Raw genomic sequence first — 25366 nt, forward strand, 5'->3', positions numbered from 1 at the left:
ACTAAATGGAATAAAAAACTTTCAAAGTATGGTCACCCTGGCCAAGAAGATCAAAATCACATGGGAACGAGAAAGAGCTATATATTATCCCTGTTGTCTTATTTACTAGTACAGTTGTACACCCAGGATGTTTTCAGAGAACCTATAGAGCATGAGGTTACATACTAATATTTATTCAGCTTTTTAAAAAGGTTATTTTGTCTATTCATGAAAAGTTTTATAGAACATTGAATATTCATTTATATCTTTAATTATGTATATTTATATTATCATTATATATTTCTAAAACTATGTATAGATATATAAATATGAAATAAATGTATTTAAATATATAAATAAAATGTAAAATAAATATTTATCTGTAACTATAGTTCTACAAAACACTGAATATTTCTTTATATGCAATGTTTCATTGAAGTTTACATGAATGGACAAAACAATTTTTTTAAAGTTAATTAAATATTAATATGTAACTTCATGCTACATAGGCTCCCTGAAAGCAACTGATAGGAGAGGCAACTTAAAATAGTAGATTGAGAACTGACCTCAAAGAGAAGAAGACCTGAATTTTAGTCTTGCCTCTGATACATCCTGGCTCTGTGACCCTGGGAAAGTCACTTAATTTTTCAACTGCTAATTCTTAACAATTAATTCCCTTAATTCTCAGTTCTTAAATTCTCAATTCTTAATTGCCCTAGGCAACTATAAGGCTGTAAGTTGTAGAGAAGGCACTGGCTTGTGCCAGTTGAGGGAATTTCCTCATCTGGCAGTTTTCTCTACCATTACATGTCTAATCCCTATAATCCCTAGTCCTGTCTCTAAAAGCAGGATGGTGATTCGTCCAGGGCTGTTTCTTTCTGACCGCCAGTGCAATAGGTGAGAAGAATAAGCTCTCATCAACAATAACAATTATGATCACTGCATATTACTATGAAATTTTATGGCAATGATTTCTTCAAAATAATTTCAAAATTGCTTCCACTAATAAACTTGGGAATGAAGAATCACTTGGAATGCCATGTCCTACTCTCCCCATGCAGCCAAATTTGATTCATTTTTCAGTGGTAGCCTAGCTCAGATACCTGACTCAGAGAGTCACTTCTCTGACTCCCCCAGCCCAAAGTGAACTTTCCCTACTTGGAACTCCTGCAACACCTCTTCATTTGGCATTTATCAACCTTATCTTCAGCTATTATCTTTTTATATATTGAGACTCTAAGTTTCCTGGGGACAGGAAGTATTTCATTTATCTTTGTATGATCTAATTTTGTTTCCCTGGTATAATTAACAGTAGTTAATTCATGTTCAAAGGCTTTGAGAAAGAATGCACCCCTGGATGAGTATTCCTTCAGTATCACTAGCCAGATGATGAAGCCATTAACCTCTTCCCTGAGTTTTCATCAAAAAAGGGAGAGGAGGGAAAACAAACTTCAAGTTTGTGTGTATGGTGAATGGGAGTTCCTTGGTTGAATTTCATTGGCTGTTGGGAATCCCTAGTAGCTTAAGGTGAACGCCAATTTTCACCTTTAGGGAAGTTTTAAGAAGATCCCCTTCAAATCAAGAAGTATTTATTAAGACAATTGTGTATTGTGCCTAACATTGGGGAAATACGAAGTTTAGATAAGACGTATTTTTCTTTTTAGGAAAAATAGATTAAATAAAAAGTTACTTGTCGTGTGCTTTAGTTGCTCCCTCATTACTGAAATGCACTCCCCTCCTCACGTCAGCCCCTTAGAATCTCCAGCTTCTTCCAATCCTTCCAGTTCTTAGTGCTATCTCCCTTCGGAAATTACTTTGCATTTATTGAACTATGCATGTGATCTATCCCTTAGTAGAATGTAAGGTACTTGAGGAATGGATTATTCATTCATTCTCTCTGTCTGTCTGTCTATGTGTATATATATGGATGCATATATGTATGTGTGTATATATAACATATACACATGTGCATACACATATGCATACATACATACATGCATGCATGCATACATACAGTCTAGCACAGTACCTGGCACATAGTAGTGTGAATAAGCATTAATAAATGCTTATTGACTGCCTAAGTGATTTCAGTCTTCTTATCCTTAAAGATCCCTCTGCTCTTTGGATCCCTTCTCAAATTGGTGGATTACTCCTGGAAATTATTTAAAGGAAATAACCAGGCTAACCATGCTCACTCCTTACTCCTTTCCTCTGACTTTGAGCCTGACTCTCCAGACTTCTCCACCATGCTCCCTTGTGGGTACTTTCTCCCCTTAACCTTTTCATATATTGTCTTCTTTCTTTAGAATGTAAGCTCCTTGAGATCAAGTTCTATTGTTGGTTTTGCTTGTCTTTGTATTCTTGGTGTTTAGCATAGTGCCTGACAGGCACATAGTAAGCAATTAATAAATGCTTGTTGACTTGATGACTAAATGTTTGTTAAATTGATTCTGTATCCTCAACAGTTCCCATGGTCCCTTGAACATATTAGTAAACATTTGTTAATTGGAAGGGTTTCTAAGACTCAATCAACAGACACAGTAGGGAGCTAAGCAACTGTCTGCTTTATTTTATTATAGAATTATTTAAAGCTGGTTGGAACACTTCATGACCATTTAAGAATCAAACTCCCTCATAGATCAGTTGAAGAAACTGAAACCAAGAAAGGCTAAGCATCTTGCTTAGGGTAGCACAGTAATTTATATTCAGAATTTGAACCAAAATCTCTTGCCTCATAGTCTAGAATTCTTTGAATTATTCAACCAAATATGTCTTAGGGCTCAGTTTCCTCATCTGTAAAATGAAAGAGGTAGACTAAAGTGCTTTTAAGGCACCTGGGTAGCATGGTGGATAGAGTAGTGAACCTGGAGTCAAGAAGACCTGAGTTCCAAACTAGCCTCAGACACTTACTGGCTGTGTGATCCCAGGCAAATTATTCAACCTGTTTTCCTCAGTTTCCTTAACTGTAAAACGGGGATAATAATAGTATCCACCTCCCTGGATTGTTGTGAAGATCCAATGAGATGATATTTGTAAAGTATTTGACCCACTTCTCAGCTTTTAATAAATGCTTTTTTTCTTCCTTCCTAAGGTCCCTTTCAGCTTTGAGCCCTCAAAGGCAGTTTCTTTGCCTGAAATATTTATGTGATTGCTTAAATTCTCCATTTCAGCTACATGTCACGGAATCTCAGAGTTGAAAAGAGCATCAAAGTACATCTGAATAACAAGCCCCTCTCCCCACAACATATTCAGCAAATGGCCATCTAGCCTTCGCTTAGAGATGTCTAATGGTGGGGCATAGGTCACTACCTCTGTAGGCAAACCTTTTGGATAGCTCTAATTATTAGAAAATATTTCCTTAAATTGAGTTAATTTGCCTCTTTGACACATGAAGAAGCATATATTTAGAGCTGGAAGAGATCTTAGGGGCCATCTAGTTTATCTCCTTTATTTTACAGATGATGAAACTGAGGACCAAAGAGATTAATTAAAATCACTTGTCCAAGGTCACATGGTAGGCGGCAGAGCCATGAATCCAAGTCCTCTGAGCAAATCCAGCCCTCTACCCACTGCACAATGATGCCTTCACTGAGTGCTCCCAATTCTGCCCTCCAGACAAAGCTAATGCATCTTCTCTATGACAGTTTTTTGAATCCATGGAATAAAAGCTATATTTACGTAGCATAAGGTTTGCAAAACATTTTATGCATGTTAACTCATTTGACCTTCATAACAAACTTGTGATACAGATGCTATTATCATCCCCATTTTATAGGTGGGGAACTGAGGCAAACAGAGGTTAAGTGACTTGCCCAGGGGCACATAACTATTAAGTGTCTGAGGCATGATTCAAACTCAGGTCTTCCTGATTCCAAGTCCTATGCTCTCTCCACTGGGCCACCTAGTTGCCATGAAGACAGGTTTTTACACATCAGCCCATCCCAAGTCTTTTCTAAGCTCCACATTCCTAGTTCTTTCAAATGATTCTCATGTGATAGGATCTCAAAGCTCTTTATCGTCCCAGCTGCCCTCCTGTGAACACTGTGTAGGCATATCTGAAATTAGAAGATGCGTGACTGATTAATGATTGACAGATGATGGAGAATTCTGGGTCTATAGTCAAGTCTCAATTATCTGGAATGGGAACACTGGTACGAGTAATGCAAAATAACAATAACCGCAAAGTTATTTCTATATATTTGGGGGCTTATGTTTGGATGTGGGTATGTCTAAAACAGTAGGAATTCAAGTCAGACCATGAAGCGATGTTTTTAAGGTCAGGCTTTGCCAGGGCTGGGAGGCTCTCTGTTTATTATTACCACTGCTTTTTCGTTTGTTGTTTCGGTTGTGTCCGACTTTTCGTGACCCTCATTTAGGTTTTTCTTGGCAGATAATGGAGTGGTTTGCCATTTCCTTCTCCACTCGTTTTTACAGATGAGGAGCTGAGGCAAACAGAGCTACCACTGCTTATCGCCTTGTTATTCCTTTTCTTTCTATTCCTCATCCCATGCTGTCATTGTTCAGTTCCCTTTCTTCAGCTTAAGCAGATCTTCTCTTTCTTCCTTTACTTTTATTCTTTCTTTGTGGACCTTACCTTTTCTGGAGAGAAAAAAATCTTCTTTAAGCCCTAAGGAAGAGTTTCGGTTTAAGAGGCCATACTTCCAGCTTTGCTCAGCTCCAAGCACAGAAAGGAAGGTTGATGCAAAGTGATGCTGATGGTATCCATAAGGGACTCAAAGCAGATCAGTGTGGTAAGATGGAAAAGTAAAAAAGACTAAAGCGAGTTGTGTCTGGGTAAAAACTGAGATCTAAACGCAACCTGATCTGGTTTCTGTTCACCACAAATGATGAATTGCCACTTCAATGGCCCCTGCTGGATCACTACCTTGTCATGGCAGAGGGCTTATGTAGCTCAGTGAAACTATGAGCTATGCTGTGCAAGGTTACCCAAGATGGACAGGTCATAGTGGAGAGTTCTGACAAAAGGTGATCCGCTGGAGAAAGAAATGACAAACCATTCCAGTATCTCTGCCAAGAAAATCCCAGGGATATGAGCTTGGATAGACTTTGGGAGACAGTGGAGGACAGAAGGTCCTGGAATGCTGTGGTCCATGGGGTCTCGAAAAGTCAAACACAACTGGATGACTGAACAACAACACCTTAAAGGGGATATATATTAATGGAGGCCAAATGAAGAATTCACTTGTAATGATCATTCCTTTCTACATAGTACTCTGAGAGTAGATAATGTGTCATTTAAGCCATCTACAAAAGCTTTTATAGTCAAAGGAAAACATAGAGGTGGGAAGATGTGAACAGAAAGGAAAGAATAAATTACATGTTCCCTGCATTTTTTTGTAATGAAAAAGTAATAGAAATGACTATTTAAGTGTTTTGTTTTTGTGAAGTTAGTTCAGGGTTTAATTTTTTTCTTATTTAGTTATTTATTTTAATGTCAAATTAAAAGACATATTCTTCCTGCTGCATTTCACTCAGATGCCAATAGCCCAAGCTGATGAAAAAAAATGACTGTTCTAGATGCTGGAGAATTGAAAATGCAAAATTAGCATATCTAAGAATCACAGATTTTCATCCAATTCAATCTAATCTAATCATCTAATCTAATCCAACAAGCATTATTAAGCACCAAATACATGCAAGGAACTGGGGATACAAAGACAAAGTGAACAACTCCATGCCTCTTTATCAATGCTTGGTATAATCTGGGTAATCTCCCTAACCATTTCTAACTGGCAATTCCTGATGCACAAATCACAGAATATTAGAGCGAAAAAGGACTTTAGAGACCATCTAACTAAACTCTCCTTATTTTACAGATGAGAGATCTAAGGCCAGAGATGAGGCCTGCTAATCATTACCAAGTAGTGAGTAACATGAAGTCCCTAAGAGTAGCTGAGAGAGCTGGAACTCAAACCCTGCCTGGTCTCCTGACTTCAAATCCAATGATTTTTCCATTATACCAAGCTCTGTCACTGCTGCTAGTAATAAGATTCAACATGTTCAGATCGATGCCTGGTTTGTGAAGTTCCATTAACAAATAAGGAAGACAAGGAATGGATGGTAGATTTTGCACTTTGTACTTACAAGGGCTCTGCAGGGCATGAGAATTTAGAGAAAACCAAAAAAGAGAATACTGTTGAAACCTACAAGTTTGCCTGTAAAAAAAAAAAAGAATTATCTCATGGTTAGTTAAATAAAAAGGAATGTGATTTATTTGTGGATGCAACACCACGACATGTTGGGTACATGATCCACAAGAGTAACTGAAATGAATAAATGGAGAAAATATAGGGAGAGAGAAGGCTGGTAAATAAGCCATCCTACCAAAGCAAATGTCACCTGAGCTCTATCTGCACTGACATTTATAGTGTAGACCAAATTTGAGAGTACATTTTATTACTGAGACAGAACAGATCCTATATTAGAGCATGTGGTATAATGTAAAGGAAACTGGGTGGGGGATCAGAAAATCTTGGTTCAAATCCTGGTTCTACCACAGACATATTACTGTACCTCATTATTCTATACATGTACTATTGTTGTTAAATTGTTTTTCAGTCGTGTCTGACTCTCTGTGACCCCATTTGGGGTTTTCTTGGCAAAAAAACTGGAGTGGTTTGCCATTTCCTACTCCAACTCATTTTACAGATAAGGAAACTGAGGTAAACAGATTTAAGTAACTTGCCCAGGGTCATCCAGCTAGTAAGTGTCTGAGGTCAGATTTGGATTCACAAAGTTGAGTCTTTCTGGCTTCAGGCCTTCCACTCTATCCACCGCACCATTTAGCTGCCCCTCATGTACCGTAATTTAGGCAAATCACATAACCTAACTCTCAGTTTCCTCATGCACAAAGTAGATATTAAAAAAGAGTTGCACTATCTTCCTTACAAAGATGTTGTGAGAATGAAGTGAAATAATGTATGTAAACCACTTTGTAAGCCAAAACTTATTTGTGATCATTATTACTATCATCACTACTACAATATTGATATAATAAAGGAATAAGTTTGTGGGAATAGTAAAAAAAAAAGCCAATCATATTCATTAGATTAATATGATCTTGTGAGTTTGTGTATTTATATAATTTTAGGTAAAATTTGTATTTATATATTTATATAAATTTTATAGTTATACAATTTTGATTTTCCAAAACAAATGATGGTAGCCAAAGTTGATGTTTAAAGTATGCAAAGGTTGTTTGCGATTAGATAACATGGACAGAATTTACAGGCAATGTGGTAGTTGATAGAGTGCTAGACTTGGTATCAAGAAGGACTGGATGGAAATCTTGCTTATTTGTTAGCTGGGTGGCTATGGGCAATCACTTAACCTAATCCTCAGTTTGCTCATCTGTAAAATTGGAATAACAACACCTACCTATTTCATAGGGATGAGATAATGTATGCAAAGTTTTTTTGAAAACTTTAAACCATGATGTAAATTCCAGTTATCATATCCTTAAAAGACTTGAAAATATTTTAGTCCTTCCAAAGATTAAGAATTATGCTTTGTTTTGATAGTGGAAGGGTGATAGTGTTTAGATTTATGATTTTGTCAACATAAGGAACCCCTTTTATGAATACAAAGGAGTAACTCTCTGCAAATTAAAGGCTTAGAGAATGGCCTGGGACTTTCTGAGTTTAAGTCACTTGTCAGGAGTCACAGAGCCATTATGAGTCAAAAGCAGAATTTGAACTGAGGTCTTCCTGACTCCAGAGTTTTCTCTCCACTCTATCACACAGTCTCTATTTTCTGAATTGTTTTAATTGCCTGTGCTGTAGAAACAGATGAAGAACCTTTTCTTATCCATGTACTATAGAATAATTGGTACAATCTTACCCCACCATTTTGTGACTATTTTCACTTGGAAAAGGGAGAGTAAAGATATAAAAAAATTGTGAGAATATTATAAAAAAGTAACAGAAATAGTTTTTAAGTGTTTTGTGTTGGTGAAGTTGGTTTAGGGTCCATCATCTGTCACTCCCACTAATCATAAAATCCCCCTCCCACTCTCATATGCAATATTCTGTACTATATCCAGTGTTCCATACCCGTGGACCCCCATTTCTTCAAAGGACGCATAGGGAATTGGGGGTAGGGAAGTATCTTTTTATATAGATTCTTTGGTACCAAGTTGGATCTCTATAATTTTACAACATTCAGTTTTGATTTTGTAATTGTTCTTTCCATTTGTGTTGTAATTATTGTGTATATTATTTTCTTGACTCTGCTTAATACATTTTGTATCAGTTCATATGTCTTTTTTATGCTTCTCTGTTCATCAAACAATAGAGCAACCACAGAAGCTACAATAGATGAGTCTGATTGCATGAAATGGAAAAAAATTTGCATTAACAAAATTAATGCATCTAGGAGAAGAAGAGAAGTGGTTAGCTGAGGAAAAATAATCTTTGTATTGAGTATCTCTAAGGATTTGAGATCCAAGATATACAGACAACTAATAGAAATGGATAAAAACAAAATCAATTCCCCAATAGTCAAATGCAAAAGCATTTTCAAAAGAAGAATTGCAGACCATTAATGACCATATAAAAATTCTCCACATCACTAATAATAAGAGAAATGTAAATCAAAACAAACTTGAAGTTTTACCTCAGACCTAGAAATTTGGCAAAGTGACAAAAGATGTCAATGTTTGAGGAGTTGTAAAGACAGGCACTCTAATGCAATTTTTGGTGGAGCTATGAATTGATATAACCATTCTGGAAAGCAGTTTGGAATTATTCAAAGAAAGTGACTAAAACTTCCCATTTCGTTTGATCTGAAGATTCACTACTAGGCACAGACAAAGGAAGTCATTGACAAGAAGAAAGGTTCCACATACATGAAAATTTTTATAGCATCACTTTCTGCGATGGTAAAGAACTTGAATCAAAGTAGATACCCAATAACTGAAGAAGGGCTAAACAAATAGAAGTACATGAATTTTATGGAATATTACTGTACTGTAAGAAATGGTCAATAATCGCTTACATGTTAAATCTGACTTTTCTCAATCCTTATCCTTCTTGATGTTTCTGCAGTTTCTGACACTGTTGGTCACTCCCTCCTCCTTGATATTGTTCTCCTCTCTCCTGTTTCTTCTACATGTATGATCACTATTTTTCAGTTGATTTTGCTTGATCATCATCCATCTCCTATACTATAAGTATGAATGGTTCAAACTTTGTCCCAGACCCTTTCTTTCTTTTCACTCCCTTTCTTTGATTTTATCAACTTCATTGAATTCAGTTATCTAAACATTGTATCTTTTCTAACACCTAGAAAGATATAGTAAGTGCTTAATAAGTGCTTATGTTATTTTTTTGCATTATGATGTTTATGTTTTTAAATTTTCATGTTTTGGGGAGACCTATAATCCTTAAATTGTTTCTATACATACCATCTCCAAGATAAATATGTTTTGCTTGTATGAAGATCATGTTTTCTTTCGTCATTATTGATTTTTGCTTTTCTTTTTCCAAACTCTCCTTCACTTCTGGTAATTTGCATTCCCAATCAGTTATTTTCTTTTGTTTCTTTGATGAGATCTGCTACTATGTATTTAATTTTTTTCCTATTCTGTTAATTATTTCTGCTGTGTAGGTCATAAATTCTGCTTTCACAATCCTGATTTCTCTTTTAAATCACTCAGAAATGTCATGTTCTAGTTCCATGTACTCTTAAGAATTCACAGGGTCATCTGCCTCATCAGATGTTGATTTATTTTCCCTTGCCTTGCAATATTTTTTTCAAATATGCTGTACTGTTTTTTTTTTAGCTAATCTTAAGGCTATACTTCCTTCTGTTACTAATGTTTTCCTAGACGATTTATCTGTGTAAGCTTTAAGTCTTCAACTGAATTTTCTTTCTCCTAAATCTTTGGTTATTTCAATCTTTTTTTCCCTTATATTTCCTTGTTGTTCACTTCCTGACACCTTCTTCTTTGATAGTGATTTCCTTGGGGCCTAGAACTCAAAGCAGACTCAGCTTTCTACTGGGTAGAAGTTGAGGGAGAGTTGCTGAATGAGTGCTTTAGGGATTAGGGATTAGCTTCCTTTGCTGTTCATCAAAGTATCATATCATTAGTTATTGGTGTTCCAGGCTATGGAAGAAGGTGAAATTGCTTATTTCTTGTGCATAATTCCTATCAAGGAGAGGTCAGAGAAGTTGTGAGGATTAGATTAAAATGTATAGTATTCCATTTTTTAAAGCGGCCTCTTACTTTTGATAAGTGTTTATATTGTATAATTGAATGAAAATATATTTTAAAGAAGTGGTTACTTAAGCTTGGGCAAGTTTCAAACTCACTCTCTTCTGAGTCTGAAAATATTTTCAACAGTGATTTCATCCATATTTGTTGATATTGATTGCAAGGTTTCAGAATGGACTAATGAAATTGATAATTTAATAGAGAATCTTAATAGCACTGAGAAATATTTTCTTCTTCATATTTTAGATGCCTTTTTATCTTACCTCCTGCTCATAAGAATAGAACTGTAATATTATGAATTAATCATCTAATCAATAAGCAATTATTAGATCAGACCTGTGGTCTCCCTAATTCATTATTCTTGCTCTGATAAGACAGGACAACTGGGGAATGACTTTTGAGTATGACTTTTAGAAAGAGGTTATCCTTTATAACTTTTATTACATTTGGTTTGGGATATAGCATACACACACACACATATACATACACACATACAAGTAAATATACATATATACATATATGTCCCATGGATTTTTTCAAAGATCAGTCATGATAATAAATATGAAAGTGTTCTGTAAAACCAGATTAGACTGATATGAGTGACTTTAAATCTATGCACTGTCACTATAATTTCCTAATAATCAATTTACCTAAACTTCTTTGAACTTATTTACATTTTCTGTCTGTACAATTTCTTGAGGAAGATAATAGGTTCCCTAATTTCATTACCAACATGTAAACTACCTTTTTATATTAGACTGGAAGCTCCATGAGGACAGAGATAGCATCTTACCTAATTTTGTAACTCTTCCATTACCTAGCATAGGTTCTCTGGAAACAATGGATTCTTAAAAATATTTATTGACTTAAATGATGTATCCCAAATAAGTTTATCTGCTTATGATAGAACCACTGCACTCCCTATTATCTTTTAATCTCTCTTATAGGAAGAACCAGGCAGCTAGGTGGTACTGTGGATAGAGTAGCAGCCTCAGACATTTATTAGTTTGTGACCCTGGCTAAGTCACTTAACCTGTTTGCCTCGGTTTCTTCATCTGTAAAATGATCTGGAGAAGGAAATTGCAAACCGCTCCAGTATCTTTGGCAAGAAAATCCCAAATGGGGTCACGGAGAGTCAGATATCACTGAAACAACAAAAATAGGAAGGGCTATGTCTATTACATCTTTTGAATTTCTCCCACCACTTCCACTTTCCTCCAGCTTTACCACCGTGTTCTAGAAGATTCTTGGTACAGTTAATTCTGAAAAAATGAATATGGACTGAGCAATCACACTCTTGGTTCCTAGAGAGGCTTCCCATATGTACAAATCATATATTAAAGATAATAATAGCTTGTCTTTGGAGTAAAGTCTCTCTAAATTGCTCACTTTCTTTTCTAAGTGCCAAATACGGATAAGATTAAAACCACAGACTTCCTGTGAATATTGGCAAATCAACTCTGAACACATCAGTGTCTGGTGTCACCTTCCCAAATACTAATATTTGTATGACCTTAAGTTGTTCATACAGGTGTTTGACTGTTTTATGTTGACTAAGCACTCAAAGTGTGCTAAGTACTGAATATAAACTACATTGACTGGAATAAAATCCATCATCATCAGACCAAGGCCAGACAAACAAACAAAAAAGCTTTCCCCTCCCTTCCTTTCCCATTCCCAAAGTGCCCCACAATGTTCTGTGCTATAAATATTTTCCAGTAGTCTTTTATTTACTGTAGCTTTTTATACTTTGTCAAGTGGTCCTTAATAGACTGATTTTAATAAGGTGAAAGCTGAGTGGAACAGACTGCTCTGGCTTTGAACCAGCATTAAGGCATGGGCACACACCAGGCAACATTTGAAAATTGTACTCTCTTATGTGCTACTTCTCTATAGGAGGCTTTAATCCTTCAGAGCAAGCAGTATAAAAGCACACCATTAAAGAAATACCTCCACGTCATGGAAAAATAATTTTCTGTATTAAATTCTGTGTTTATAAAATTTTCCATTAAAAATTGTGTCCCTAGCTATACTTCCCCTTTGTGTTATGCTTTAGATAGCCTGGCCTACCAGGAGTCTTAACTCTGATACTGTTTCAGGGAAATTTAAGGAAAAAGTAATGGTAGAAAAGGTTCGGTTTTAGTAAAAGTCTCTCATGCTCTCTTTGTGGACAGCTTGGAGAGATTTGTGGTAGACTATTGCACAGTTATGGGGATTCAGTTCTGGTTAAATACCTGAACCCAGATTAATCATTATTGGCCCAATGTAAGCTTAGAAGGAGGACTCTAACGTGTTCCAGGAATCTGTCCTTAACTCTGTGTTATTTAAAAAAAATCAGTGACTTGAACAAAACTTAGATGGCATGATTATCATATTTCAGATGACATGAATACCTAGCATGTAGGATGACAGGCAGGATTAAAAAACATCTTGACAGGCTGAGCTTCTGAGCCAAGTTACAAATATAATATCTTACACTTAGACTTTAAGAGTCGTTGTCACATGTTGAAGGCAAGGAAATAATGGCTAGACAATAGTTTATCTAAAAAGAGCTCTGGGAGTTGTGGAAAAGTACAAGCACAATGTGAGTCAACAGTATAATATGGCAGTCATTTTAATGGCTAGGGCAATATTAGGTTTCATAAAATAAGAATAATATCCTGAACAAGGGAAATGGTAAATAGTCCTACTGTACACTGGTCTCGTCAGACCTCATTTGAAGTAATAGGTTCAGTTTGGGGTGCCACATTTGAGGAAAGACATTGATAAACTGGAAATCATGCAGAGGAGTGATGCAAGGTTACCAGATCATGCAATCCATTTGAGGAAGATTTGGGAGAAGAAGAGCAATTATTTTAAAGGACCGGCATGTGCAAAAGTGATTAGAGTTGTTCCACTTGGCCCTAAAGGGAAGAACTCAGAATGATGAATGGAAATTGCAGGGTAACAGATTTCAGCTTTGTGTAAGATTTAAAAAAAAGAGACCTTCCTAACAATTAGATCCTTTTGAAAACATAATGGGGAAGTAATAGACCTCACAAAAAAAACTACAAGCAAAGATGAATACCCATTTGTGGAGACTAAGGAGGGGATTCTTGATCAGATACAATTTGTACTAGATTATCTCTGAAGTTCCTCCAAACCTTGAGATTCTTTGAGAGGACTAGGCAGACATATATTTGATCTATTTTAGTGGTTTCTCCATTTAGTCTAAGATAGCTTTAGTTGAATTCCTTTCAGTTTTGAGGAAAGAGAGAGAGTGAGAGAGAGAAAGAGAAATTTAAGACGGCTGGGTGGACTACATAAAACTGATCGTCTCCTTGTCTCTCCTGCTATATATTTTTAAAATTGCATATATGGTAAAACAACAATACCATTATCTCTTAATTTCCTATGATCTTCACCTACAGGAGCAGCAAATGCATCCCTCCAAGCAGATGACCAATTGTTGTTTCTATTCTTTTAGTAATGTTTCTCCTTTTTATTACTAACATTGGTAGTATGTTAACTGCAACCTTATGATGCCGACTGGAAAAATTGCTGCAAATGAGCCTGGCACACCCCTTCTCTCCCTTTCTCTCCATGGACAGGTCTGTTTTGCTCCTCTGGAAAAAAATGAGCAACCAAATTGGAAAAGGGCTGTCCCTGTGGCTCCAATCCCTGTCTCATTCAGAGCCTTCCAGAACCCCAATGGAGCTGTCCTTAGTGCTGAACCTTTTCCTAGCAACTGTCTCTCCCAGAATACCTCTCTTTGGAAGGGAACCAGAAGGGGAAAAAATGTGGGGGTGGGAGGGGTGGTGTTGGGGTAATGAGAAGGGTCAGGGAGGGATTGGTGATGGCAGAGAGAGTTGACTGTGCAACACTGGAATGAAGTAACGTATATAGCCAAAATGCCACCCTCTCCATGACAGTTTGTGTAGTCAGTCCTCACTTCAACCTCTAAATATTAAATCACTACAGCAGACTACTGTAAATGCTTGTATTGAACAACGGCATCAGTCTAAGTCAAAAAACACAATAGACTCTGAAATTATTCAGTTTCTCTATCACACACCTTGTCTCCATCCATTGTCCCCTCCAAGTTCCTCTAAGATCCTAAATGGGGCCAGCAGGACTAAATGCTGAATTTGGATCCCTGCACTTGAACACCTTCCTTGATAGTACAGGTGCTTCATGTATTGACACCTTCCAACCTCCTTTCTTTTCACATCCAGGGCTGTGCCAAAGAGGCAGAGGCAGAGCAATCAGAACCACCTCCAGCAGCAAGTTTTTAAAATTTCCTTGAGTTCTGTAAATTCTCACCTACAGTCCATTCCTTCAAAGGAAGGTTCCCCTTTCCTCATTATTATGCTTATTTATTTTGTAGTACCTTAACCAGATGTATACAAATACTCTTAGCTTCCCCAAAATGGCAGAGCCAAAGTGCAGGGAAGGAAGGGCCAAGTAGGATGACAGCAGGAGAAGCACTCTCTCCTTCCATTCTCAAATACCGATTTCCCTCTAGTAAACTACTAGATCTAGTTCAGTATCCAAGGAGAGACTAGTGCTGAGGATGCAGTGATGGTAAAGGAGCCTGGAGAAAGGAACTTCTGCACTTCTGCTGTCTGTCAGTACCAGTGACCCAGCCCTTTGGGCACCAGTCCTAATATATCAGGTAAGGCTATGTTCCAGGATCTGACTCCTCTTGGTCACCCATCAGGTGGTCATTTTTATAGGAATTAAAGTACCTAGTATATATATGTATATAACATATACATGTATGTATGTATGTATGTGTATGGTGTAATTCACTCAACCAACATTTATCAAATGACAAATGTGTGCAAGACTCTGCCCTAGGAGCTCAGGGGCTGAAGAAAGAACATTATATGTTCTCTTTCCTTAAAGAACCTTATAGGAGAAGATGAGACATCCATAAATATAATACAAATGAAAATACATGTCATAAACCTAATGAATGAATATAAAGTACTATAAGATAAGATGAGGTAGAAATATTATAAAATGCAATAATGCATCATATTCATATACAATGGAACATATATGTAATATGTGTATTGTGTGTACATATGTACACACAAATTTTGGGGGTTTGGGTGTGAAAGGAGAAGAGCGTGGAAAAATCTTCTCTATTCATGAATATACACATAGGTCTGACTTCACTTTTTCCCTCTTCAGACAATATCTACGGACTCAATATCCACTCGAAGCCCTGGAGGCCCTAGTCAACGCCATTGGCTGCAGACTTGAAGAAATGGCCAAGCTAACCAGAGCACACCAAGATCCTCCAGCAATGGGACATCTGGAAGTTTGGGTCAGGAGTCAGAGTGCTCATTCCAGGGCCTACAGTTGGTACAACAGCTAAAAGGGCTGATCCTGTTGCTGTACGTTATGCTGATGCTGGTGGGACTGGGGGACAACTGTCTCCTCATATATGTGATTGAATGGACATACAAGATGCACAGTGTGACCAATTTTCTCATTGGTAATCTGACTTTCTCTGGTGTACTCATGTGTGTTGCATGTGTGCCTTGACCTTAGCTTATGCCTTTGCGCCCCAGGGTTGGGTCTTTGGAGGTAACTTGTTCCACTTGATCTTCTTTCTGCAACCAGTAGCTATTTGTCTATCTTTACCCTGATTCCCATTACTGTGGACTACTACTTCATGCTGGTGTTCCCATTATACTTACACATCTCCCTGTGTCTCAGTGCCCGGCGGTATTAGCTATCTGGGCATTATCTATGTGCTTGGCCATGCCTGCCCCAGTGAGGCTCTGTGAGGGGTTCTGGGGCTGCCAGGAATGTGAGCACCAAGTCTATGAATGTGGGCTGCTACTGGTCATTTGCCTACTCCCTTTGCTGTTCATCCTGATGTCCCACATATGGATCTCATTCAAACTCCAGAACCGGGAGTGCTAGGCTGAGTTACCCAGAGCCGAGCTTATTGGAACAGGACATAATGCCACGGGACCTTCTGCTTGCTGGTAATTGTGGTTATGGTATTTGTTGTCTGTTGGTTTCCTCTACACATTTTTTTGGTACAGACTTTGCTAAGCAGTTTTGGGCTAGGCAATGAGGTTAAGTGACTTGCCCAGGATCACACAGCTAGTGAGTGTTTATGTGTCTGAGGCCGGATTTGAACTCAGGTCCTCCTGACTCCAGGACTGGTGCTCTATCCACTGCATCACCTAGCTGCCCTCCTCTACACATTTTTAACCTGCTGTGGGATCTCGACCCTGATGCCATTGATCCCTATGTATTTGGGTTGGTTTGTTCTGCCACTGGTTTGCCATGAGCTTTGTTTGCTGTTACCTTTTCCTCTATGCATGGCTCCATGACAGCTTCCATAAGGAGCTGCACAGGATGCTGCTCTATTGGCCCTAGAAGATTTCACCCTATGTGCCGAACATGACCAACGGTATTGTGATCTAGGAAGCCTTTCTGCTTGACCCTGATATCCACAAGCATTTACTTTGAAGAGCTCCCTTCCCTTTGAAAGGTCAGAGTGATGCCAATGCCAGAGAAAGAAAAATAGAGGCTTGCCTGTCTTGTTCACATGTCTGTCCTGTCTAAATGCTGACTTTCGGTGTGTGTGGTTTGTTGGGATCTGTGTGCTACTGTTTCGAAACACAATGCAAGAGGCAAAGTGTTTGTTTCTTCTTTTCTTCATGATCTCCAAAACCAAACAAGCACACATCACTCCCCCATTTCAGAAAAAGTAACTTAGTATTTGAGTGTCTTCTGTTCATTTTGATGGTCGCTGACAAATAATGAAGTTAAGAAAGGAGGCAGGGTATGGAGATAGTATTTAAATAGAAAGTTTATTGATGGTAAGGTTTCTTTATTATCTCCCTAAGGGCTGAAGCAGGCTAGATTTACAAAAGCACCCAACTGAGAAATAATTTCAAATCAATTAGTCACTGTGAACTTATGTATTCTCAATGATTTCTGGAAAATCAGAATTTTTAAAGCCTATAGCTTTGCAGAATCAGCCTTTTGTATATGAAAGAGGCTTTCACTTTTAAATCACTTAGCATTCTACTTTAAAAATTACAATCAAACCAGAGAGATAAAAAAGTCTCATTTTCTTCCCTAACAGCCTCCAGTCCCAAAGAAGTGTCGGGAAGAATCAAAATGAATCAGTAATGAGAAAGGAAGAAAAGGTGTCAATCATCTAAGTGGAGCAAAACATTCTACACAGACAAATAAAGGCCTATCATATGTAGACATATAATGCCTTGAACATAATGAGAACTCAATATATGTCAATTGATGTGATATATACACACAAAGTATATGATGTGTACTATAATGTTCTCTCTACATTATTGCAATAAGTCAAAGTCTGCTCTCTGACTTTTGGTATTGACTCTGTCAAGACAAATTTGGAAGATAGAGAACTTCCATGTATTAGTCCTACAACATGAACCAATAGAAGACATTTACTCAGGGACAGAACAGAAAAATCCACTGCCACACACAGACTGTGGAGAACAAATACTCAATGCCCCTGAAGGCCAAATAAACAAGTTAAAAATACTGAACAGGGATACAGCAAAAGTAGACTGACTGTAGACCTGGAAAGCCAACTAGCCTAAAAAATACCAGCACCCAAACATATATGCATTTTTGATAGACTAGCAAGAGAGTTGTGAATTGATATATATATAGTATAAGACATAACCTGTCAGATCAGTTAAAAAAGACGCAAGACCTCTTAGATTATTTTGAAGTCATTCAGCAGATTACAATACTGTCACTAACTGGTAGAATATTAACTGTACTGCCTCTCATCACCAAATGCTTCTCTATGGAAGTAAAAAGGGAACTTTGAGGTCAGAAATAGTAATGACAACAACAGGGGAAACTAGAGATCAGTATTCAGGACTTGTCTGGCAGTTGAAACCAGAGATCAGTATTCAGGATTTGGCTGGCACCAGGCACATACCTTTATTCTCTAGTGTTTTCTCCAGAGGCCTAAGGAAACGAAGGGATGTAAATGAAACGGGGTCAGGAAAGGCACTGTTTGGATGATTCTAGATCCAGGAGATCAAATTCTTTTACAATAATAATGGTAGAACTGACACTCAGCTGCACCGCTGAGTTCCTTATGGATATGGATAAGAAAGGAGCCTGTTCTAAAACCCAACAATAACATGAAATTTCCACCTCAAATGAGCTCAAGTTTCAGGAATTTCACCTCAATTCTGATCTCATGATTTCAACAGTTCCAGCTAGCAACTGACATTTTTTGGATGCTTCAAAGCATTTCCTCAGTGCATAGATGCTTGGATTTTTTTTTTTTGAGGAGGGGAGGGCATTGTTGAGGGGAGGTAGCTCCTTCTGGTTAATCATGTCACCTTTATTGGAAGCCTTAACAGATGAAAAGCATTAAAAAAATACTTTTCCTAATGGGTCTTAGGAACACCTGTCTTGAAACTAGAGTTAAACCAGACAAAGTAGGGTTTAGGTAATTAGAGATTGGATTCTGTACTGAGTCCTCCTGATAGCATGAATTAACTTGTTACACCTGATGGATGTTTCCATAGTGCTGAGACAGATGGCCCGTCAACAGCACTTATGAGAATATGTACAAATAAGTTCATACAGAAACAAAGACCTTGTATTAAACTGGAATATTTTAGACTATAGGCATGATAGAACAATCTGAAAATAGCATTTAAAAACAAATTTATTCAAGTTTAAAGCATTTCTGTTATACAATTGCACATATTGTGTTCTTAATTCAGATGCTGGTACAAATTCAGATCAGAATGTAAAAAGTATTCTATGGTAATCAGAACTGGAATTCACATACGTGTGATACTAAAATCCCTATTTTCTTACTTTAATATTCCATATTGCTTCTTATCACAGTCAAACCTGAGATAAGGTTGAAAAGTTTAAGAACTGAACAAGGCTATCATAGAGACCCTACAGGCAATAAATATTATGCTGACACACTAGAATGGGTGTGATATCATATTTCACCTCCAACTTTGTATCAAGAATGCTTAAATATTTTTTTCAGGTCCACTTTTACCTAAGTTGAAAGACCTTCAAACTTTCTGCTTGCTACAAGCATAACTTTTTTTTTCCTGCTTAGTCAATGAATAGCTATGCTTTACCATGATGTATTTTTTAAATGAGCTACACTGAGCACCAATTTAGCAAAATATGTCTTTAAACACTATTAAGATGAACCATTTTTCTATGTAAAGTTTTGTAAAGAGTGTGTATGTGTACATGTATGTATACATATATGTGTTTTTATAGTTATTTGTATTAGTCACATTTAAAATATTTAAATATTCATAATTCTGCCAAAATGTATTAATTTTTACCTTATGTGAGATCAAAACTGGGATTATTTGCCTTGGATTGATGCTAAGACCATTTTCTCAAACAGAGGTTGAATGGTATCATAATTACTGCAGAAATTCATAGAAAAGTCATCAGGGAACTCTATTCAGTGATATCACAGAACATGAACAAATAAGCCTTGCTAATATTAGAAATCCCAAACCAATCAGTCCAAAAAAAACTTAACTTGTTTCCCTCCTGCCAGGAGGACAATGGCAAGAAAAATAATCCAGCTTTGCAATTATAGAATCTTAAAGCCAGAAGTTCCATCTTAGATGTTGCACCAGCCATAGGCTAAGTTGAATGAAAGTTTATAGTTTTCCTCATCAATATTTTAATTAGCTTTTACTTTTAGCATGAGAGGCATCGTGGATACAAAGCTGGCATTGAAACAACGATTACATGAATTCAAATCCTGCCTCCCACACATATTAACTATGTGACCCTGGCCAAGTGGCTTCCCCTCTAAGTGCTCAAGGAACCTCTCTAAGACTAATATATCGAATTGGAAGAGTTCCTCATGAAGTTCCCTCTACCAGTAAAATTAATTATCCCAACTTTCAGTTAATCAATAGATCATACCTATCATGTTGCTACTATTATATATTCACAATGATACATTGAAAATACAACTGTCAGAAATGGTAAGGTTACTTAAAATTAATTCGGCATCATATTTCTGAACTTTTTAGTTTTTTTTTCTGCTAATGTAGCCAAGTTCCCAGGTTCAATCTCTCAAAAAGGCCAATTAGTTCCAGCATTGATATCACCACCACCACTACCATCATAATCATCATTATCATCATTCCTTCTCATCTTGTCCCTTGGAATTCAGCTAGAAAAGATCTTGGGATAAATTGATATACTGCTATGGTTCTTTCATATTTATTTTTCTGCAGACTATTTCACTGGTGAATAACCTAACTACTCTTTGTAGTTGAATAAAAGTATTAGGATGTAGGCTCACTGAAAGCCTCCTCAATATTTATTATTAATATTATTACTGCAATGATGCTGTTAGACTTGTATAGTGTCTGTCAGTCTACAAAACATTTTCCTAACTCGACAACCTTGTAAATTAGATAGTGAATGTACTATTACCACCTTGGCCACTTTCCCCCTTTCATGGATAGAGCATCTGAGGCTCCAAAAGGTTGAATGACTCTTTTCAAGCTTATCTGGTGGGTGGGTGATGAAAATGGGATTTCACTCCAGGTTTACTGACCAAGTCTTTTCATTACACCATCTGATTCTATTTTGTGATCAGTGTTCTAACTCTCTGGAATGTATATTTTTCAGTTCAACCCTCACCTTTACTGAAAGAATAATTCCTCTATCAGTAATGATTCTATAGCCTCATCTTTGTATTCCAAGTCTGGTGCTCCTGGCTTTGCCATACCCTGTTTGATGTATTGTATGGCTAATGCTGTTTTAGGGTGTTACGCTCTAGAAAGCTGTGTAGTGTGTAGTGTACTGTAGATTTTTATATGGTACCTAGCACATTGTGGGTGATCAAATAAGTATTTAAATAATAATACAGACTAAAAGTGTGAGGATTCATAAGCCTCATCACATGCACACATTATGATCATATAGCTCCAGTCCCTTGTTAAAACAGGGATGAATCATCACCAGGAAAAATGCCGGAATAGGCTATGCATCAACAATTTCAATCCTGGATTGACTATGAACTTTCATTCCCTATTACTTCCCTGCAGAAATAATGATGATAATAGTAATAACAACTCACATTTGCAGGGAACTTCATACTCATGATCTTATTTGAGATGTATCAAAATTATAGTTTCATCATACATAGTTTCAAAATTATAGTTTCAGCATCAACAATGACTTCTGAGTTGACAAAATCCTTTTCTTACAAGACTGGAAGGCAGATAAGTGAAGAACTACTGTACACCTATCCTACAGGAGAGGTTCACAGAGGATCAGCCTTGGGGTGATGAAAACCTGGGTTCAAGTGTTTCCTCACATAAGTCATCCTGGCTATCCCCGGGGGATTAGAGAGAGAGAGGAAGTTACTGATTTCATAGCACTGCGTAATCAAGTGAATGCTAGAACCTGAGAGGTGTAAGGGGCCTTAGTCCAAGGGACTTCCAATTTGAAACCTATCTGAAGCAGAAATCCCTTTGTAACATTCCCACAGATGGTTATCGAGACTCTGCTTGAATACCTCTGGTGCCTAGAAGCTCACTTCCTCTAAAAGCAACCCAGCTTCTCAAATAATTCTCATTCTTTGAAAGTTCTTCCTTATATTGAGCCCAAATCCTCTTCTCTTTAACTTCCTCCTATTCATCTTAACTCTGCCCCACTGGGGCTAAACAGTTTAGTTGGGTGACCAATAGACCTTTGGACAGGTCTAAAGGGTGAAGACAATGTCTTATAGATGTGACACTGGTCAAATTTTCCAAAACAAGTTCCATTCTCTGTGCATACAGCAGGGAATTGGACCTACCCTCTCTCAGCACATACCTGATGACAGGGTATGCCAGCACCTAGACCTTGAATTTCCTGCCCACCTAGCCCAGGGTCTATGTGTCTGCATAATTATAATAAAGTCTTTTTTTTTTTCATTTGGCTAACTGGACTCAGGCATTGTGCACAGATAATTTTTGCTAGGATATTTCTCTTTAGAAATTTTCAATTGAAGCCAACACTGGCTATCAATTCAGTTTAATCAGGGATGAGAGTGGAAAGGGCAGCTTTCCTGTTACAGGGTATTCCAAAAGTCTGAGTGCAGTTTTAGCTTTAATAGGTAATAAATGCACTCAGACTTTTGGGACACCACATATTTTGTTAGTTAAAAGAGACAGTGGGTGCTGAAACAGAGAACTGAAGTTATTAGGAGAGTTAAAGGGGGGCGGGGATCCAGTACAAGTATGTGAAGCTTTTGACTTTCTCCTGAATATATGCTGGTGAGATTCTTTTGTATATCCTTTAACCCCAAACCTCTAAAAGATTTATTTAAATAAGAAAAAAACAAAAACATTTCTAAAGCCCCTGGGGCTCTAAGCATTACAAGCCTAAATTCTCCCGGGTGAGACCCCTTCAGTTATTCATATATTTGAAGAGATGTCCTTAAATCCTCTTCTCTGGATGGGGAGAAGCAGAGGCAAGAGAAAGAGGGAGAGAGACAGTGGTGGAGAGAAAGACAAAGAGACAGAGAATAATAGCATGCTGAACTTGCATGCCTGAAGACCAAGGTTTGCATTCCATCTCAGATTGTCTCTAAGTTGCTTTACCCTGAGCAATTAAATAACCCCTCAGCCCTAGGGATAATTGTGCCTACCTCACAGGCTTGTTGTGAGGATCAAAAAAGATAACGTATGTAAAGAGATTGCGAAGCTTCAAGGCTGCAGTAACATCAGCTCATGTCATTGGCAATTTTTAAAAAAATAAAAATGACACGCCAAGAACTCTCAATTAACAAACAAGGACTAAGTGTCTACCATGTAATAGGCACTGTGCTAAGTGCTGCAGATGCAAAACTACAAGTGGAATAGTGTCTGCCCTCAAGAAGATTACATTCTCCTGAGGCAAATAACATATACATAAATAAGCCTAGACAGAATAGATATAAAGAGAATCCAAGGTAGTTCAGGGGGAAAGGGCACAGGCACACACAGGTAGCTGGTCAGGGATAAGAAAAGCCTTCATGAAGGTGAGCCTTGAACTGAGTTTTAAAGGAATCCAGGCATACCAAGTTGGACAAGTGAAGAGTACAGTCAGACTATTCCCTCACCCTGGGCACTAAGCTTGTAGTTGCTATAGAGTGACTTCTAGTGAAATGATCTTCCTTGCTGTCACTCTTTTGGAGAGCAGACTCCACTAAGATGAAGATAGAATGAAGGCATTTGAGCAATTTCTGCCTGCCCAGTGATATTTCTGATTTCAGACTATCAGATTCACAGAAAGCCTGCAGAGCAGAATATCTAATGGTAGTTTGGCAAACTACTATTATTAGTTCTTTGAATCCAGATAAGCTGGGGCTTGCATGAGTACAAGCCTCATACCGAGCTTGAAAGACAGGTCCAAAGATAAAAAAACAAACTGTGTCATTTTGATAGGATAAAGCAGCCAGAGGCACAAAAGAGCAGGAATGAGTTCTGGAAATGCAAAATGAAAACAAAAACAAAACAGCCTTCAGGTTGTACTTTCCTAGACCTGTCCAAAGATCATAGGATCATAGAATTAGAGGTGAAAGGGACCTTCAAAGTCATCTGATCTAATTGCTTCATTTTACAGGCAAGAAAGCAAAGATCTAGTGAAGGGAAGTAGTTTACCCAAAGTCACAGAGTTAGTTAAGTATCAGAGACAGGGTCTTAACCCAGGTCTTCTGACTCCCAATCCAAGAATCTTAATAATTTCCTGCTTTGGGAATGGCAGATGCAATAGCAATAAATTTTTTTAACCTATTTTCACATAAAGAAAAATTCACTTGAATTAGTAAGGTAAACATGGGTTTGTGTTTTGGGGCTGTCCTACGAAGGAACCTTTAGGAGTCCCAACATATGCCACTCACCTTCTCTGTTGCTGTAGGAGGAAGGTCCGATACTTCAAGGAAGATGGTACAGAAGTAGACTTTATTAATGATCAAGTGGGTCTAATTTCCCCTGACATTTCTGACTCCTAGGTCTCACTTAACTCAGCCATATGTTGATTTCGGGTGGATGTGCCAAGCCTGGGGTGGGGTGGGGAAATGTGTTTCTTTGGAAAGATAAAAGATTCAGTTGAACTGACCCTCTGGTTATAGGAAAGAACCACAGTAACTGTGGGTGGGAAATGACACCAATTAAGAGACCGGCTGGTAGCACCAACTGTTTCTTTAGTCTAATTTCTGCTTACAGGCTCTATTTTCCAAATCATTCTGAGCACGTGCTAGTATGTCCCCACCCCACGCCGATGTTCTTTTCATGATATAATTAGAGTGCTCAGAGTATTTAAATACCCAGATTGCTAGCTGCCCCGGAGCCCAGATGATGCTCCATCTTTCTTCCTCCCTCCTTCAATTCCGCTCTCCCTCTCCGTCTCCTTCATTCTCTGCCCCTCTCTCTTTGTTTATTAATGTGCACGACAGTCCAGCAAGACAGTATTATGACTACCCCTCAAAACACACACGCTAAACCCAGCGTTCCTCTTAATACCATCCAAATCCATCGGATCACCCCAGCATTAAGAGAGCGAGTCCCCTCTAGTGGCTGAAAGCTATGTTCTCATTGGATTTCTGTGGCGGTAAGGAGCAAGGCTAGGGGGCGGGACTAGTCACGTGGTCTTCTCGGCTCCCACGCCCCTATTGGGTAGGACTCCTCCCCAAACTTAGTGCTTGGACTGTGTGCTTAGGTTCTCCCTTTTCCTACATAAACAGAATAAGCCGGGACCCTGCAGGAACCGTGCGTGGAATAATTTAATCGCTTAAAGTCACAGCAACATAAGGAGATGCGTTAAATCCTGGGCAGCCAACTGGGGACTAGCTAACTTCAAGTTCCATCTCCACGCCTCTCTTCCTCTCTATCCAAAAGCGCAGTCTGTCACTGGAGAGCCGACGCTTTCTTCACTCTCACATTCACTCACCTCCAGGGTGAGTCCGCTAATCCGGGGTGGTCCTCGAATCCACCGCGGGCGCCCTGGTTCTCTGGCTGCCAACCTCCAAGGAGATGCCGGAGAATCAGAGGGGCTGTCGGCGGGTTTGTTGGTCCAAGTCTTTTGGAAGCGAGTAGCTTTCCCGCGCTGCGCTGTCTGGAGCTTAACCGTAGGCGCTCGGAGGGAGTGGAG

The 25366-nt window shown here is 38.1% G+C and overlaps 1 pseudogene; it reads left to right on the forward strand.

Annotated features, from left to right (window-relative positions):
• The first annotated feature begins 829 nt into the window (after positions 1-829).
• On the forward strand, positions 830-16645 carry LOC114035455 (annotated as a pseudogene).
• Positions 16646-25366: the final 8721 nt, after the last annotated feature.

The sequence above is a fragment of the Vombatus ursinus genome, unplaced genomic scaffold (genome assembly GCF_900497805.2).
Source record: "Vombatus ursinus unplaced genomic scaffold, bare-nosed wombat genome assembly UNPS02009205.1, whole genome shotgun sequence".
NCBI lineage: Eukaryota > Metazoa > Chordata > Mammalia > Diprotodontia > Vombatidae > Vombatus > Vombatus ursinus.